Source organism: Nipponia nippon, unplaced genomic scaffold (assembly GCF_047370975.1).
Source record: "Nipponia nippon isolate SJK-2023a ecotype South Korea unplaced genomic scaffold, ASM4737097v1 scaffold_11, whole genome shotgun sequence".
NCBI classification, from domain to species: domain Eukaryota; kingdom Metazoa; phylum Chordata; class Aves; order Pelecaniformes; family Threskiornithidae; genus Nipponia; species Nipponia nippon.
In genome coordinates, this window is record NW_028262302.1 from 7,566,314 (window position 1) to 7,584,598 (window position 18,285).

The 18,285-nt window shown below is 46.4% G+C and overlaps 1 protein-coding gene across 9 annotated transcripts in view; it reads left to right on the plus strand.

Annotated features, from left to right (window-relative positions):
- Positions 1 to 8,374: 8,374 nt before the first annotated feature.
- Positions 8,375 to 18,285, plus strand: part of NRXN3 (neurexin 3) — a 1,031,986-nt gene continuing 1,022,075 nt past the window's right edge. For 8 of the 9 annotated variants that reach the window (XM_087747422.1, XM_087747424.1, XM_087747429.1 and 5 more), the window contains exon 1: positions 8,375 to 8,564. The gene's annotated coding sequence lies outside the window, so the exon portion shown is untranslated. Of the gene's footprint in view, positions 8,565 to 8,646; positions 8,666 to 18,285 lie in introns of those variants that run through there. The other variant, XM_087747423.1, reaches the window with a different exon arrangement.

Here is an 18,285-nt window from a genome sequence, read left to right on the forward strand (position 1 = left end):
TTCCCCCACTCACTTCCAGCCCATATACAGAGATGCATGACTTTTTTTTCTTTTTTTTTAAACTCCCTGTGTCATCCATTAAAATGTACCTATCTGGGTGTTATGCCAAAGACAAACCATCTATGAGGTCTTAAGCACTGCTAAAGGATACATAAAAGCCTTTACGTGCAGTTGATTCCCAAGGGTCAAAGCCTGTGTTCAGTGAGGTGTGTCCTCAGGGAAGATTGTTGCTTTTCCCTTAAAGTGCCAAATACCACCATGCAAATTAATCATGAATCTGTTATTTTGGTTGCTATATTACACCTCCAACCCTTTGTTTTCTGTCATGAAATGCCATGTCCCCTCCCCCTGCGCTTTTTTTTTTTTTCTTATAAGAAGACCTGATGTTGTGCCACCTTTCACTCTCAATGCCTTCACACAGGGTCATGTCTCAGAGACTTCAAAGGCATGTAGGAGTACTCAGCACATTCCAGGATGGACTGAGTAATTTATTTATTCTGGATGTGATGGATTGTGTCTATCCTGGATGCCTTTACGCTTACTACTATAAGTTCAGGGCTGACTTGGTTGATAGAATGAAGGAAGGAATCTACTGGGACCTGTAGTCAGTAGCCACAGCCAGTTTTTGATAGGAGCCTCACACTGATTTCAGGGAAAGGAAGAATGAAAAACCTACAGCAGGAAAAGGAAGCAAGAAGTCAGGTCATTAAACCATAACAGGGTATCATGAATTTAATTTGAGCAGAGAAATATATAGATGTAATGGCCCTCAGTTTATGCCAATGGTAAAATTTATGAGGGTCTGAAAGGGCATCAGAAGGGGGAGGCAGTGAGTGTTGTATTGCATGGGAGAGTTTAAGTGAGGAGGCAATGGCACCAACAAATAGATCATGGGACATAATTCTGTTCTGATTGTGAGGGGAATGAATGAACTATCACCTTAGCTGGTCTTTCTCACCTGTAACTCTCATGTGGATATGACACTTTGGAGTGCTGAGAATATCCATCAATATCCACTGAAGTCTGTGATAACTAAAGGCACGGACCATTCTGCAGCTAGTGGTATTGCTTCTGTAGGTTTGAAGAAGCATCCCTCTCTGGTCTCTGCCTGAGACACAGCTCACTCTTCTGCATGTTTCCGCACTCCACATGTTTTGCTTGCCTCGCTCTCTGCTTCACAGCTGCTGCATTAAATCCATCCGTGGACACTTAAAAGATGTTATGGAAATGTATTGCTTGCCTTCAGCAATAGCGGTGGTTGGCCAGTTGCGTTGCTCCCCTAGCCCATCAGCCCCAGCACTGTGGTGCTTGTGTTTGCTGGACTGTTCCTTCTGAGTGTATGGAGGTGAACACATGTTCTGTATTAATCTTCATTTCAATGAAGTTGTTTTAGTTCATGCTTTATTGCAGCGCTTTGTAATAATGCATCTGTAATGGCAGCCCTTGGGGCAGCAGTCGCATGTGGCAGGCTGAGTGCCTGAACTGCTCCTGAGAATGACTCCAATCATACAGAATGAGGCACTCCCTGGTGCACCATCTGAATTTATAATACCAATTTATATGGTGCCCTAAAGCAAGCTTTGTATTTGCTCTGGGACACAGGGGCTAGGCTATAGAAGGGGAACTGCTCTCCATTTTTTTGCTGTCCCTTTTTTGAATGTATGCATTTGTCTAGCTTTCCAGCTTGCCTGTCTTAAAGCCTAGGCTGAGCCCAGGAAATTCAAGAATATGCCTTGATTACACAGTGATGGGTGCAGTATCTGTAACTGGACAAATCAGGCGTGCTGCCAGTCTCACGGCATTAGTCAGAGCCTTTCACTAGGTGCAGAGGGGAGACGTGTAGGAGGACACAGTCCTGCAAGCAGTGTAGGGCAGAGTCCTGGCTGACAGTTCATTATGGTCATGCTTGTGTGGTTGGGAGTCAGTATTGGCTTAACCTCCTTTGAGAAAACAGGTAATGAGACCCAAGCCACTTAGGGCTAGGTTTTCAAAACTCAGTTAGGGTTTGATTTTCCAAGATGGGTACCCAGTAGGATTTTCAGAAAGTACTTAAATAGCATAGATATCTAATGTCTATTAACTTTGAAAAAGGAGCATATAGTGCTTTAAAGGTCAAAAGGAATGCTTTAAGCTTGCCCTGGAGATATGCCACACCTATCATTAAACACAGGCTAAAAGGCTTTTGTAAAAAATAGTGTTCACTAAGTGAAAAGAAGGTATGTTTTGCTCTTTCTGGCTCCCTAGAGGATTTTGCTTATGCTAGAAAATTCCCACCCCCTGGTGTTCTATAGCAGCAGGGAGAGAATTTCCTCCCTCACCCCAGTTTTATTGGAGTCCTCTTTGGGATTCCTCATCTCACCTTAAATCTTCAAGTTATGGACTCATGCAAAACAAAGACATTTATTGTCATCTGATTGTGAATGAGCAGTACTTTCTGTCGTGGACAGAACAATCTTTGATGGCACTGTGTTTGTCTGGCATGTGAGTAGAGAAAATAAGATTGTTTCATTTTATCGTGTTTATCTGAAATGGTTTCAAATGAGATAGCCCAGTCATCAGAAGGGCACTGGCTGCAGCAGTTGTTCCTTGTCCTGAGAGCTTACCAGCTGATCAGTTAGTTATAAAAAGATGCCTGCAAGCATCTTTCAGGAGCTCATGGGATAAAAGAAATTCTGCTGGGGAGACCTGCACTTGTGGAAGAGATCTGAGCTTAGTCATGAGATGGGTGCTGTAGTGGGTGTGAGGGGGCTGCTTTTTGAAAGAAAGAGAGGGCAGCCTGTCTTGTCCTGCACTGATGCTGTTGTTCTGCACTGATGTCCTTATTCCACCTGCTCTTGTTGGCTGGGAAGGGTTTCTGTCTTGTGTGGATAAGCAGCCAGCTACAGGTAAGTGTTTGACATGAGATTGCTAGGGGTTGATCCTGAAGAAAGAACACAAGGCTAGATACAAAACCCCGAACTGTCTGTTTCCTACATTGTTAGGAGTGTTATCTAGCGGTTACAGCAGGAAATGTCCCTATCTTGTACCACTGGTCTTGAGCAATCAAGGTGTCTGTACTTCAGGGTTGCTAAAGGGGTCAAGAGCAAAGTGGAAATAATATTTAATCTTACTTGAGGAGTTGCTGGAGCTCTTCAAGGAGTAGCCTCTGTGGATGCATTGGCTGAGCATTTTATTAAAGAACGGTTTATCTTTCACTCATGTTAAATACAGCTTTTCTGGTCGCAGGTCTGCCCATGCTCTCCCTCTTTTAGTACTCATCAGTTCCTATTCGTACCCAACCCTGCTGATGGACAAGCAGGTATGACATGGTATTTGTTGGCAGGGAAGCACACTGTGATGTCATTGGTTCATTTTCACATCTCCATCTGAGGATTCAGAAGCAAGAAGAGGAATCGGAGTTCAAGTGGAGGAGGTAGTAAGCAATAAGGATCTGCTGAGTCTTATTGCAGAGGGGGCTGATGACATCAGAAACTGGAGTGATCCCACAGAGTTAGAAGACTCAAGAAGCAAGAAAGGATGGAGTTCAAAACTGATGGAAATACTTGTTGAAAGGTTTGTGTGTTAACTCGATCTGTGGCTTTGGTTTTGACCGTTTCACTGGATGCTGCATGCTGCCTGCTGCCTGTAGAAATAGTCCTGGCCCAAAAGGAACAGAACTGAGTCAGGGTCACAGTGGGATTGTTGACAATGAGAGATGGTAATGGATGTTTTTTCTGTCTTAGAGTGTCTGTCTTAGAATGAGGTGTAGATGTGTGTTTAATATCTGGTAGTGGAGGTCAAAAAGCCAATGTGGCAACCATCAGATTTTATATTGTTGGCTGAAAGAATGTACAGGTTTTTTTTCTTCTTCCCTTGCACACTTAAGTGTGTACACACATCTGTCTCATCTGTTGTTATGCTTGTGTATTCCTAAGTATAAATACACATGTACAAGACACCCTCCTACAGTGATGCTCTTAAAGATAGTTGAAAACACTGTATGAGACTTGGAGAATGGCTTGCATCATTTTTTCACCAAATATATTAGTTGATGTAATGAAATATACTCCCTTTCCCTACACACCTTGCCCTGAATGTGCTCCTGCAGCATTTGCACGCACACCACTCCTACTTAAGACCTCTTACACACTCCTCCTACAAGGAATCCTCTCATCTGAATGGGTTCACCCTTCCACACCTAGGTACACACAGCAGGTTTTTTGGCACATGCTCTCCCATTTATACGCTCCCACACACTCAAATGTGTGTGTGTATAGTTTCTGCCTGCTGTACACTCGGCTAAACAAAGCGGTGCTCAGAAAATTGCTTCCTGTATACACTGTGTAGAGTTTCTCTGTAGCTATTAAATAAATGCAACAGAACATGCTAGGAGGAGGAAAAGGTCTGTGAATCAAGAACAAACAGATATGTCCTGCAAGTGGCCAGAATAACTTTGGAGGCTGAACCTCCTGCTGGAGTGAAAAATGACGTTTGCAGAAGAATGGCTTAGAACTAATCTGCTGAAATGACGGTAAAGGGAGTTCTGACCAGGTGCTGTCATGATTACTCTTTTCCCACCTCTGTTATTATTGTAATGAGTTTTGCTCTCTCAAGTAGGATAAGGTCACCAGTGAGATAAGATCAGCTTCGTTTGGCACAACCAAGATGATCTGATCACAGTTTGGACTGCAGCTTCTAAATTCACCTTGGGTATTAACTTCTGGGCAAAAAGACACTGAAAGTGCTAACGTGGCAAAAAAAAAAAAAAAAAAATAGCCAGAGAGATAAATTGCATTCTTGCCTTGTTGCACAGACTTTCCTGCCCCTGTTTCAATGGCAAATTCCCCTTGAGCCTCATTTCCATTAAACAGTACCATACAAATGCTAGATTTCAAGGATTTGGTGAATGCCATTCAGAGAACCTAAGGAAGAAGCCCAGGAGATTATACTCTATGGGACAATATTGTGGTGCAGCCTCTCTTCCCATCCCCTGCTGCCATACTTGGGGCATTAGTTTAGATGGAATCTTCTAGATCTTGTATTGCAGCATTTGGACATCCTGGCATGATGGATGATGCCTCTAACTCCTGCCTGTTCTGTCTCCGGAGCCTTTTCCAGGTTCTGATCCTTCTCTCCCATCACCCCTGTTTAACAGAAAAGGGGGGTGACCAGGAACTGATGGTAATAGCACGTGCATTTTCTACTGCACCAGGGAGTTAGGTAGCTCCTGTGAGCCAGCTCGCTCCTCCAGCAAGATGTAAGCAGAAGCCATGTCTTGTGGGTACTACAGCCACTGCCCTGAATTACCAAGCCCAGATCTCAGAGCAGAATAAGTACCTTGAAGACCAACAGTCCCACGTCGCAATTTATTGAAAATTGCACCAACTGAATTGCCCCAGTTTGACAGCATTATGTCTTTTAGTTAAAATAAGCACATGAGCTTGGTAAAAAGTTTTGGCAATTTATTCTAAAGGGAGCAAGCAAAAGAAGATGAATAACATGTCTACACCTGTGTGTTCTTGCTTTTGCCTCTTCTCTTCGGTGGTGGGAGCAGAGAGCACAGTGTTGATGTTGGGAGGGAGTTGCTGGGTGCCCAGGTGTATAAATCTGTGCCACTGCTAATTTACAAGGCCCCTTGGAAAGGGAACTGTCTGTTTTCTTAATGAAGACACCAGAAAAGGCTGATGTATCTACTGATCATCATATAGACGGGGACAAAATCCTTTATCTAGAGCATATCATAAATTTTTAAAAGTCTCACCACAATGCCAGTGGCATACGTCAGGGAGGGGAGCGGTATTAGAGGGGGCTGGTGTGAACCTCACTGTGGTAATGATTTTTTTTTTTTTTTTTTTCCCCCTTCCTCTCCATACAACTTGTTTGCAAATGGCAGGGCTAGGGCTAGAGGTATGAAAGAGAGAATTAGAGGAATTAGTCAGAAAAATCCACTCCCCTACTGAGCAATTAGAGTATTGCTTGCTGGACAAAGAACTACTCCTTGTACTGCACTGCTTTCCTCTTGCCTCTGTTTTGCTCCACACCCCAGCAAAGATGTGCCTTGCAACCTTAAAGAAACTTCCCTACCCTTCTCATATTTTCTCGCTACTCTCTACCTATTTATAAAATGACGTCTGCTACTTTTGTGCTTAACTGTAACAATTTTTCAGAAGTAGAGGGCTATGTGTCAGAGTTACGCACAGTAAAATTTTTTCGAAGTAGTTGTTATCTTCTTTGGTTAATGTATAGCACTCTGAATAGAAGCCCTCAGTTAGATGAAGTCTTCTATCCCTCTTTCTGATTTATAAACATGTCATACGTGGGGGTCCTATGTTTTTCTTTTTTGAGTTGAAATAATAGCGTGTGGATGAAAACTAGCTTGTTTTCCCCAGATCTTCTTGGGCTCACTTTACCTTTCGTGATTAAGCTGGCTATAAGCTGCCATTGCTAGTTTGTTTTTTCTCTCAGGCTATGTGCTGTTTTCTGTCTGCCAAACTGAAGAGGTTTAGCTCAGAACTAGAAGTGAAGACTGTGCTGTTGTCATTGATTTTATATGGAAGATACTCTGGTGATAGGCAGTCAGATCAAAACATGATGCAAGTACGTGCATGGTCTTGGAAGACCTTGGAGAGGGAAGGGCCAGAGGTGGTGCAGTTTCAGATGACTACCTCATCAAATCATTACTTTGATAAACTGTAAGCTACAAAATACTAGATTGCCAGAACTATCAGCAGGGGAAGAAAGGTACTAGAAGCCAGATTTTATTGCCAGTTGCACATTTTAAATCTGGAGTTAACTATTGAAGTAAACGAAGTAATACCTGAATTTCTTCACAGCAATTGAGACCAGGATCTAATCCCATGCCCTGAGGAGGGATTGATAGTTCTCACTACTGTTATGTTGTCCATATAAAACAGGAAGCTTAACAATAATCTGCCTTTGCACAGACATCTAAAGGGATAAATTCTTGCTCTTGGGATGCTGATTTTGAGTCAGGAAGATGCCTCTTTGCTGGACGATTGTCACCTTGTTGAAATAGGTCTCCATTATCCTCTCTGTGCATGTATCTGAATTTGTTAGGGGATGTGAAGGACTGTGTTTTCCAGAGAAACTTCCCAGGGGGCTCCTAATACTACTTGAAACTATTATTTAGTGTTTCTGTGTGGCTATTATCCACCTCAGACACAGCTGCATTTCGATAGCGGGCAAAGTGATCAATACATACTGTATAAAATAATTATTATTTATTATTTATTGAGTGCTGTGAGTAGGCTGTCTGCTATGCAAAATGTAGAAAAAGACAAAAACCTTTGAATACATGATCAGAAGGGGAAGAAAAGGCAAATAGCTTTCCAGTCTGTCCCTAGGGCAAATGCATTTCTAAGTGTCTGGCACTGCAGTATGAGCATCGTACACAAACTTTACAAGATCATAGAGTCTGGAGAGAGGGACCAGAAGGTTTGATTTCTCACTTTTGGTTTTGTGTGCACTTCATATGCATAATGTTCCTGCCTGCTAGTTGTCTTTGAGGTGGACTTTCAGCATGATAGCACATTAAAAACTTTACATAGGCATTCCCCGCAGAAGGCACTCTGAATTATGTCGTTTACTGTGCTAAGTGGTAATGGTGATAAAATGATAAATAACAATACTTAAGATATACACTCTGAATGCAACGCTGACCCCAGCGCAGTCGACGGTGTCTGTCAGTGCCATTGTCTCTACTTTTACAAGTGAGGAAATGAGTGGCTAAAAAGTTTGGGATATTTGTGCAAGGTAACAACGAAACTTAGTGGCTGGTTTAAATTAAATGGGCAGTGTATAAATTGACTCGAAATATCCAGTAGGTTTGGTCTAACTCTGAGCTAGAATGGAAAAATCTTTGTGAACTTTAAGGGTTTTGGGGGGATCATGGAGGTGAGCGTCTGAGGAATGCGTTACCTCCTGCTCAGATGGCAGGTCCCTGCCTGCTTCGGTAGTGTTGGCGAACTCTGGAAGGTAAAAATGAGCTGTATCTCCCCCCTCCCCTTGCTGGGACCAGAGGGACTGAAATAGCCCCTTGCAGCGCCGGGCCGCTGAGGCAGCGCTCGAGGAACGAGACGCTGGCGGGGCCCGAGGCAGAAGCAGCCTCCGACCCCTCTCCCGGGAGGCGGCGGCGGCCCCGCCGCAAGCGCGGGAGGAGAAGCCCGGCGGAGCCCTGTGCCCGTGCCCGGGGCCGTGCCCGCCGCCGAGGCCGGGCGGACCGTGTCGGGGGGCCGGGGGCGCGGGCCCGCGGTCTCTTTAAAAGCCGGGGCCGGGCCGGGCGGGCGCGGCGGCAGGGGGCGGCGGCGGCGTGTGCGGGGCTCGGGCTGCTCCGGCACCGCGGCGCGCTCAGCCCTGCGCAGCTCCGCCCGCGGCCGCCCGCGGCTCGGCTCGGCTCGGCTCGGCACGGCACGGCACGGCACGGCACGGCTCGGCTCGGCCAGCCCAGCCCAGCCTCCCCGGACCCCCGCGAGCCTCCGCGGCTGGGGCCACGCTGGAGCCTCCTGCCCCGCAGCGGAGGCGAGCCGCGAGTTGGCGCGGCGGCCGGCGTCCGCCCGGCTGCGGAGGTGAGAGGGGGCGGCGGGCGGGGGGCGGCACGGCACGGCACGGATCGGCGGGGGCTGCCCGCCCGGCGGGCGCTGGGCGCCGCCGCTCCGGAGCTCCGCGGGTGGGTTTCTCCTGACCCCCCTCTCGACAACTGTTTCGGATCGTTTTATCCTCCTCCCCGTTCCCCGCTCCCCGGCGGGGCTGGGCGCTGCCCGTCCGGGCGGAGTGGGCGAGCACCGACCCCCCGGGACGCTCCCGGCCCCGGCTCCTTTTGCCCGACTTTTTGGGAAATCGCAGTTCCCACGGCGGGGCTTTTCGGAGTGAAAAATGGGGGGGCTCGCGAAAAAGAAGACACTACGCTGAGTTACAGCAGGGAGACGCTTAGAGAGAGCCTACTGTTTGACTAAAGCTTAAGGATTTCTTTTAAAAAACATATTAATGAGGAAAGAAGAGAGGCTGAAGATTAAAGTTTTTTTTTTTTTTTTCTTTAATATTTTTTCCTCTTCCAAGTCTTCGGATCTATTACAGTAGCGCCTTTCCTCCCCGCCTTCCATTTGTTTGTATTAATGATTTAGTAGCCGTCTTGCCTGAAAACTTCCACCGTGAGCGACTGCTGTGGGTTTTCAGGCAGTCAGTGACCTTAAAGGTTGGTTCAATGCTTTCGTCGTGCAAGATGTATGTGAAATAACCACTGTGGGTTTTTTTTTCTCTTTTTTTGTAAAAAAAAAATAAAAATCTACCTGCTTTATAATTTAAAAGAAAACATCATTCAGTCAGGGAGTGATGTAATTCTCCTACCTAAGGGCACTGACTCTGGTGCTTTGCAGGTGACTTGTCTTTTGCTTACTCTTTAAATTTATTTTAATTGCAGTCTTTTGTAGCTACGAAGTAACATATTTAAGCAGTGCTCTTTAAGGATGTATTTTGTTAAAATTGAAATCTTTTGCTTTCAAAATTTTTTTTTTCCTGATTTCTTCCCCCTCCCCCAAAGAAAACAATAAAAAAGATTAGGCATGAGATCAGCGGCAGAAAAACCAAAGGATCGGGGAGGCAGAACCGAGGCTAAAAACATCAAATCGTTTATAAAAAGGACACTTTCAGTCTTTCGCTTTTCCAAGCTCTCTTTCCACCTTTCCATGGTCAAACTGTTCAACGCTTCGTTGCAAATAGTTTTAAGAAATTATTTCTGTTTTTCCTAAATATCAATTGTTTCTCCTGTATTTTTTACTGCACGCAATTGTTCCGTGATAAGCACACAGCCCTCTTAAAAAAGGTGAATATTGAAACGACCGCTCACCAATACCTGCTTATTGCATATTTTTAGGGGTAATTTTTTGAGGGGGCGAACTCTTAACTAGACCGGTGAAAAGTCTAAGAGAGATGTTGAGTAGGTGGGGGAAAATTGATCACAAAAGGTTTTGTTTGCCGTGACGATACAGTCAGTTATTAATTGTAACGTGAACCAGAAGGGTGTTACGTCTGTCACTGGTTTAACTTAAAATGGTCATCGGTGCTAAGTTGAACAAGTTTATCTAAGGGTTACTAGTATTTTTGGGGGGAGGAGGTTGCAGAGATTATTGCTGTTGGTTTTGGGACTGGACACACTTTGTCAGCTGAACGAACTAGATTATTGTATAGACATAATTTTCCATTTCTCTGTTGATTTCTTTTCGGTCTTTGACAGTTTCTTAAATATTCGTCTCTCTCTAACAAAGTATCTGTTTTTTGGGAGTAAGGAGGTGCAGCTGGGGACATGGGAAGTTTGGGGATAACGGGAGCAACAGGACTGTATGTATTTATTAAAAAAAAAAAAAAGTTATGAGGTGAGGATTCTCTTTCTGGAGCATTCGGGCACCTTCCGGTGGGGTATGTCTCTGGGCTTTTAATTATTTATTTCACTTTTGTCCTTTAAAAAATGAAGTAGAGCGAAACCAAAATGAAACGAAATAAAATTAGAGTAAGCCTTGAAAAATAAATAAATAAAGAGAGGGAACAGCTGAAAGCCCAATACTTGATTTCATCATCCTGGTGGTGATGGCTTCTCGATAGAAGCGATATCTGCCGATATCACCCCTGTTCCATGGTTGTAGCCTGGCCTCATTTTACGCTGCGTTTCCACTGAACATGTTGACGTGCTGCTGCTTATATAAGGGGAAGAACAAATTCAAGCGGATTAGTGCTTGGGATTTTGAGATCGGCTACCCAGATCGTGTTGTGGGTTTTTTTCTTTTCCTTGGGGGAGCTGATGGGGAAAGGCTGGAGAATGATGGGAGGGGGTGAAATCGGGCTGTGTGGTTGGGGGAAGATGGGGGTGATGCGGGGAGCAGCTTATTCGCAGAATGTCTACGCTGCGTCCCTCTTTCTTTTCTTTTTATAAAACCCATTATCTCTAAAAACACATTATTCTTCAGCCTGGTCTAAAAAAAAAAAATAGTGGGAGGGGTTATCATAGCGAGAGGGTTTGGTATGGGAGTCATTAGACCCACTGCTGCAAAACCAAGATACAGAAATCCATCTGCACCAACATTTCGGGGGGAGGGAGGGCGTAGAGAGGGGGGAAGGGATGGATTGTCTATCTTGGATTAGCGAAGTGGAGCTTTGTATTCATTTTCCTCCCCATTTTCTGCCATTTCCCCCCATCCCCCCCATCTGCACACCCGCTTTCCTCCTCCCAGCCCCCACCCCCCCCGAAGGTTTCTCGTCCCTTGACGAGAAAATTCTGTGTTACATCCTGATGGCTCTGCGGCTTTTTTTTTTAGTGCATCACAACAGTGGCATGATGACCTTTGCTTCATGCCACACAGATTTGGGTTCCCGATAGGACTGTGACCGCAGCCTGGGCACACGTGCACACACTCATACACCCATAGTCATGTACCTAGGACAGGCCATGATTTAATTCCGATTTTTGTGTGTGCGTCTTTGTGTGTGTGTGTGTTCGTGTGGCTGATAAACATTGGCAGAGGGTAGGGAATGCAGTAAATGCCAAAGGCACGTCCATCCATTTCGCCAGCCCCTCTTGCCGCTCTCTTTTCTCGGACATTGTGTCACACATCATGAGATTTTGTGTCGGGGAGGGGTGTGCCCTATGTGGATGGCAGGGGCCTGGGGGTTGGAGGGGAGCGTATGTGTACCGGGGGGGGGGGGAATGGTCCTGACGATGCTAATAACATTATTTTGGTCAAATGAACGTCTGGTGATAATGATTCAGTGTAACCATCCGTGAAATACATGCTTGCGACACACTGGAATAAAGGTTACTCCAGGGAGCTCCGGCAGAGCCAGGCATGCTCGGGGGAGTGAGCCGTCCCCTTGATGGGGGAAACAAAATTCATAAACACCTCAGGCCCCCTCCCTTCCCAACGCCTCCTTGCATGTCTGAGCTGGAGGGCATTGCGATGAAGAGGGGGTGGGCTGCACTGGAGCCAGGACCAAACAAAGCCTTCCCACCTTGTCCGCTTGTGCCATCCTCCCTTGCCCTCTTTGAGCTTATCTGTGCCGTTGAGCTGGGCGATACAGGAATATCGCCATTCCCATGCAGTCCCTGCCGGAGGCTGGATGGAGGGTGGTGAATCAAGAGAGGAGGGGGAAAAAGCTCTGTGTGTTTCTGCTCTTCTGCAGGAGAGCCATGGCTTTTCAGATCTCAGTAGAGCGGGGAAAAGGCTGCGGGGGGAGACCAAAGGAAGATGAGTCTCTTCCTGCCTCCCTCACTCCTTTCCTTTTTTCCCCCAGCTAGAACATGGGGAAGGGCCCCGCAAGCCTCAGTGTGTGGCTGCGGGTGGCTGGTGCGCAGGGCTGGGGGAGCAGAGGCAGTGAAGGGGAGGCTTTTCTTGGGTTTCAAGCAGGCCAGGACCCTCTCCAAGGCTCGCAGACCTGTTCAGCACCCTCCTTTTCTGAGTGCAAAGGACCCCCTTGCTTGGTCACGGGCTGCTCGCGCCCGGGGAAGAGGGGAGCTGGGGGAGGAAGGTGCTCTTGTGGTTCCGCCAGCTGCTGCTTCTCATCTCCTGCGTGTGGCTGCGCCTGCTCCGAGGTCTCCGTGTTTCTGGATCTTTCCACTTCATGGAGCAATAGCAAAAGCTGAATAAATAGATCTGTCTAGGGCTATTGTTGTTTGCCTTTTGCTTTTCTCCTTTTACTCTGACCTTGAGGTGCAATAGTAAACTATAGCCAGGAAGATGGGGCAGGGGCGTGTCCAGTGCCCCACGCTGTTGGTATGGGTGATGCCCGGAGAGATACGCGTTTCCCCTCCTCCCCTGCTTTGTGCTCACCAGAACCAATCTTGCCTCAGCTGCCCAGCTTCACCCATAGTTACTTTTTGATCTCTCCCTGCCCTCCCATTTACCCCAGTCACTTCAGAAATGGTTGTTGTGCTGCAGCTCCTGTGCTTGTAGGCCAGCCATGGCTGCTGTCAAAGATGACGCAGTGGCTGGCTGAGGAACAGGCAGAGGGTGCTGCAGGGCCCATGTCCCTGCTCCCCCCGAGAGACTGCCTCCCTGGTACCCTGCAGGGTGAAGGTGGGCCCTGGTTTTATGGTTCCTCTATTCCCCCAATGATTAAGGTACTAGTGTGTTCTCGTGGCACAGTGAGCCTCTGTTTATAAATTATTTGTTAGCAGGAATAGGAAAGGTTGGAAAAAAGCATTATTTTAGGTAAACTTCAATGATTGCAATGTGAGTTTTGTAGCTCAGCAGTTCCTGACCGTGGTGCTTTGTCCTTCCTCAAGCTTGCGCAGCCAACGGAGCAGTGTGAACTTCACATAGCGCTGGAACTTACTCCTGACCCTGAATGATTTGCACCCTTGAAGTGAGAGGGGAACTCAGTTCCTGCAGAGCGTTCAGAGGTGGTACCAGGGGTAGTTTATGGTAGTGATGGTGGTAGATTTTAAGAACTAAGTTCCCGTGCAAAAAGGAAATAAGTATGCCTCCTCCCTCCCTTTTCAAGCAAGTTACCAAGCCATCAGGTGCAGGCAACTCTTATTCTTTTTGTGTTAGGATTGGATTTAAACCCTCAACCTAGAAGACACCTTCAAACTGCACAAGATGTTCTCGCTCTTGTCTGGCATATTCCCGGGAAGGGAGAATTTAGTCCTTTTCTTGTTGTAGCAGCAGTGGTATTTCAGTGGATCTACTGAACTTCTTGCTTTTGTTTTCTGCAGCCTCTTCCAGGGCTTTTGAGTTTACCTGTCTTGAGAAGTGGAGTGTGTGGTGTGGTGTTTTTTGTTTGTTTGGGGTTTTTTTTGTGGTTTTTTTTTTGTCCCCCCACCCCGATCTGTTTTCCTTTGCCCTCTCCTCAGCTCTGCACTCTGGGCATGTGATGGTGGATCTCTGGATATTGACTGAGCTGTGATATGCTGTATCAAGGATAAGGACACTTAGTGATCTGGCCAAGAACAAACTGAAGGAGCCAGACGCTTTGTGATGACCACAAGTCAGGATAAGAGATGGCCTCTGATGATTCAAGAGACATGATGTTTAATTTAAAAACAAAATGCATCTAACTTTATCTGCCCCTGCCCCCACGAGCATGAAGAGGAGACAGGCTTTATTTTGGGACTATTGCCAATGCAGCTGGAACCAGAAATTACCCAAATTTTGGTTCAGCCTTGGAAATTATTATCAGCTCTCTTCTCCCCCTCATCCCCCTCTTCTAGTTAATAGCAGAGTCTGTCAATCTAACAGAGTTGGCTCTTAATTCATACAGCAAGTGGTGAGGAAGATATTTTGCATTTCGGAAACCAAGGTGCTAGAGGGATTGGTAGCTTCTTGAAACCAACACACTATATAATCTTGGGTCAGGTAGTTTGCTTTTTCTTTTCTTTGGTTTCTCCTCACATGGGCATAGGCAAAGGCAATTCCTGTGCATAAAGGACTCTGGGAATCAAAGATGGTGTTTCGACCTCTCGCTGCCAATCCAAACAGCCAGAACAAGACGTGTTTGTAGAAGGGCAGCATGGGAGACGTTTGTTCTGCCTTTCTCCTTGTTGTGGGCAGTGGATGGCATTTTTAGTGCTCTGCATTTGTACTTTTTTTTTTTTTTTGTCATGGAAAAGTTGTGACTTTGGGTTGGGCTAGCCTGAGTATGGTTTTACTGAGGTCTAGTAGGGATGAAGTGCAGTGTCCCTGTAGTGGCATGCTTGAAAAGTTGAGCAATAAGACTCCTAGTGGAAATATGCCAGCGGTGTTGGAAGATCCTGTGTCCTTCCTTAAGGGAAGGTGGGGATACGATTTCTCTTGTTGCCATTCACAGAAAAAGGCGTTCTCTGAGCACTGTGGACAGTTGTTGGGAACTGTACACCACACAGCCAGCTTGGCAGAGTCCTCTGTCTGGGCTAAAGCCTGCAGCCTCTTGGGACTCCGGGCTGCTGCAGGCATCACTATATGGCTTTGCAGAGGGTAGCGGAGGTGTGCCTGCAGCCATCAGAAGTTCAACTCTGTCTGAAATGTGGCCCCTTGCTACAGAGAGGATTAGCCCTTCATCTGCCTTGCTTCCCCATGTCTCTTAGAGCTTTCCCCTTGTCTCTCACAGCCCTGTGCCGGAATTCTCTCCCAGGCACGCTCCCCTGCCTGTTTCTTGTCTGCTGGCAGCAGGAGTGAGCCAGGATGTTGGGAAGGGAACATCAGGGATGAGGGGGGCTCTGTCAGCATACCTGTCATCTCTCAATGGTGTGCTCAGCTCCTGTCCTTTCCAAATTCTTTCCTCTGTCCTTGATGGTGAGGGATGGCTTATTTAGAACACAATCTGCTTGTGTCATTCCTGGCCCTGCTGCTTGTCATCCATCACATCACAGGAACTAATTAACACTAGTAGTTTTGGATCCTGGGAATGACTGTGCTGGGATAGTAGACTCTTTCAAAGATCCTGATGTCTCCCTTCATAACTAGGGCAGTCCAGCTCAGGAGTTCATGGACTCTGTTGTCTCTTGCCTGCTGCGCCAACCCTGTAGTGAGGGTGCCTGTGTGTTTAGCAGGGAGGGCGCCCGAGGCCTAGGCCTGCCTCATAATGCCCTTGACAGTGCTGCAGCATCCCCTGCGTCCAAGTACCTCCCAGCAGCCGGATGAGAGCCAAGGAATGGGACAGAATAATAATTGATGAGGACGGGGGGAGGTATGATGTAAACCTTTTGAGGCTGCCGGTAGCTTCTCCACTGCCTTTGGGTACATAATAGCTGCGCGTAGTCCCAGAATCTGTTTGTGAGTTTGACCCTGGGAGCGTCCTGCAAAGCATACTGTCCTGTTTGCGCTGCGCTGCTGATCCTGTTGCTGTGTTGATGGGGGGTATCATCAAGGGAATCAGTGTGCTGCTCCTATGGGGATGGCAGGATTAAAGGTGAGGCTTTGGTCATACTGTGAGGCTACCCAGAGAGCACTTGCTCCCCTTCTCCCTCTATTTTCTGACTTTCCTGCTGTTGTGAACCACTTCTAAGGAGGCGAAGAGTCCTATGGGGATGGAAGGGAAGGTAACTAAGCAAGAGGATGATGTTTGCTGGCAGCTGAAGGAGGATGAGGAGAGGAAGAACTCTCCAGTGAGGTAACTGTCTGATGGGACCAGCTGCATCTGCAGAGCAGGGAGGTGCTGGCTTCATTTCAGTCTGCTGTTGCAGCCCATTTTTTTTTTTTTTCCAATAATGTGTTAATTAAACATTGATTTCAGGGGAAAAAGGAATCTGCTTGAACTGCAGAAACTAAATGGAGTGTGGAGGAACAGGACCTGGTGAGGATTGTGTGGAAGGACCTTCTGTCAGCTGTCTTCATGACCACTCATGGAGGAAAGCAAGGAAAGGGCTAAAGAAAAACCTGTTCACCTTAAGTTTAGAGTCCTTCATTCGTCTTGAGGGAGAATCTTGTTCCCTCTGTAACTGCACAGTTTTCAACTGATGCATGCTAAGGAATTACCAGGTAGCCAGCTGTATTTTCTTATAAAATATAAGTAACTAAATATTTCATTTTTATTAAAAAGCAAAATGGAAGAGAGATTTTTCAAGGCATGTTAGTGTTCAAGAGGCTTTCTGTTCAGTTTGGCACTCTCCTGATTTTCTACTCTTGTAGTTACTGTTGTATCTATAAATTAATTAAGCAGTGGTGCCAGTTAAGGCACTAGTCATAACGGCGTACTTGCTTTCATGACTTGCAGATATCTAGTAGCTCAACTGACCTTCATTTACTGCGTGTGGATAAGGCAGTCACTGAACATGGGTATAAGATTGTGATGTGCACATTTAACATTTTCTCTTCTGGTCTTCAAAGCACTGGAAGGTGAGACGAGATTGTGATATCTCCCTCTCTTGCTTAGTTGAACTCTCTTCTGTTCATTAGACTGGCAGAGCTAGTGGGAGGCTACGCTGCCCTCCTTTTGTGCTTCCAGGTGTTAGGGACACATAGGGAACATAAGAGTCCTTGCTTTAGTCGTGAGATCTTATCTGGAGTAAATCTCTCTACTGATGTGAGCAATATATTCTTACGGCATTAAACGGTTTGATTTGAATTACTTTGCCCACTGTGCTTTCTGTCTTCACTAGTTCTGGGAAATAACAGAAAGGAGGGGATAACCCGTCTGACCTTTCTGAGCATTGCGTAAGTCTGAATTAAAGTAATCTCACAAAGATCTTGGTCAGTTCATGCAATAAGCGGAATGGCAGCATTGTCCTAAGAAGGAACCCATCCTGGCTGCTAAATTCTTTTCTGCACCATCTGCAATATTAGACTACAGAAGGATCTGCTGTAGCCTCAGGACATATTTGAAAAGGAATAGATTAAGCCATGGAGCAACTATTTTCCAGGAAGACTTTTGACCTGTTGATGGCTGATGAAACCCACAGAATCACAGAATGGTTGAGGTTGGAAGGGACCTCTGGAGGTCACATGATCCAACCACCTGCTCAGGCAGGGCCACCTAGAAAAGGTGACCACATCCAGTTGGCTTTTGAATATCTCCATGAAGGGAGACTCCACAGCTTCTCTGGGCAACCTGTGCCAGGGCTCTGTCACCCTCACAGTAAAAAAGTGTTTCCTGATGTTCAGACAGGACCTCCTGTGTTTCAGTTTGTGCCCATTGCCTCTGGTCCTGTCACTGGGCACCACTGAAAAGAGCCTGGCTCTGTCATCTTTACACCCTACCGTCAGGTATTTATGCACATTGATAAGATACCCCTGGAGTCTTTTCTTCTTTAGGCTAACCAGTCCCAGCTCTCCCAGCCATTCCCCATACAAGAGATGTTCTTAACGTTCTTTGTGGCTCTTTGTTGGATTCGCCCCATTATGTCCATCTCTCTCTTGTACTGGGGAACCCAGAACTGCACACAGTAGTCCAGGTTTGGCCTCACCAGTGCTGAGTAGAGGGGAAGGATCCCCTTCCTTAACCTGCTGTCAACACTCCTAATGTAGTCCAGGATACCAGTAGCCTTCTTTTGTGCAAGGGCACATTGCTGGCTGATGTTCAACTTGGTGTCCACCAGGACTCCCAAGTCCTTTTCTGCAAAGCTGCTTTTCAGCCAGCTTGCCCTCAGCATGTACTGATGCATGACCCATGAACATCACTACAGTGGTATGAAGTGTCAGCAGAGCAGGCAGGATGGTCCTTAAGTATTAACTTAAGAAGCAGAAGTCTGTAGTTCTTTCCCAGAACGTGTCAAACCAGTTTTTCATACTAGTTGTCACTTTCTCCATCCACTGAAAATTCAAAATTATAATTTGTAAAGCATTGAGTTCCTTGAAAAGATGGCTTTGTGTATCTGAGAATAGAATA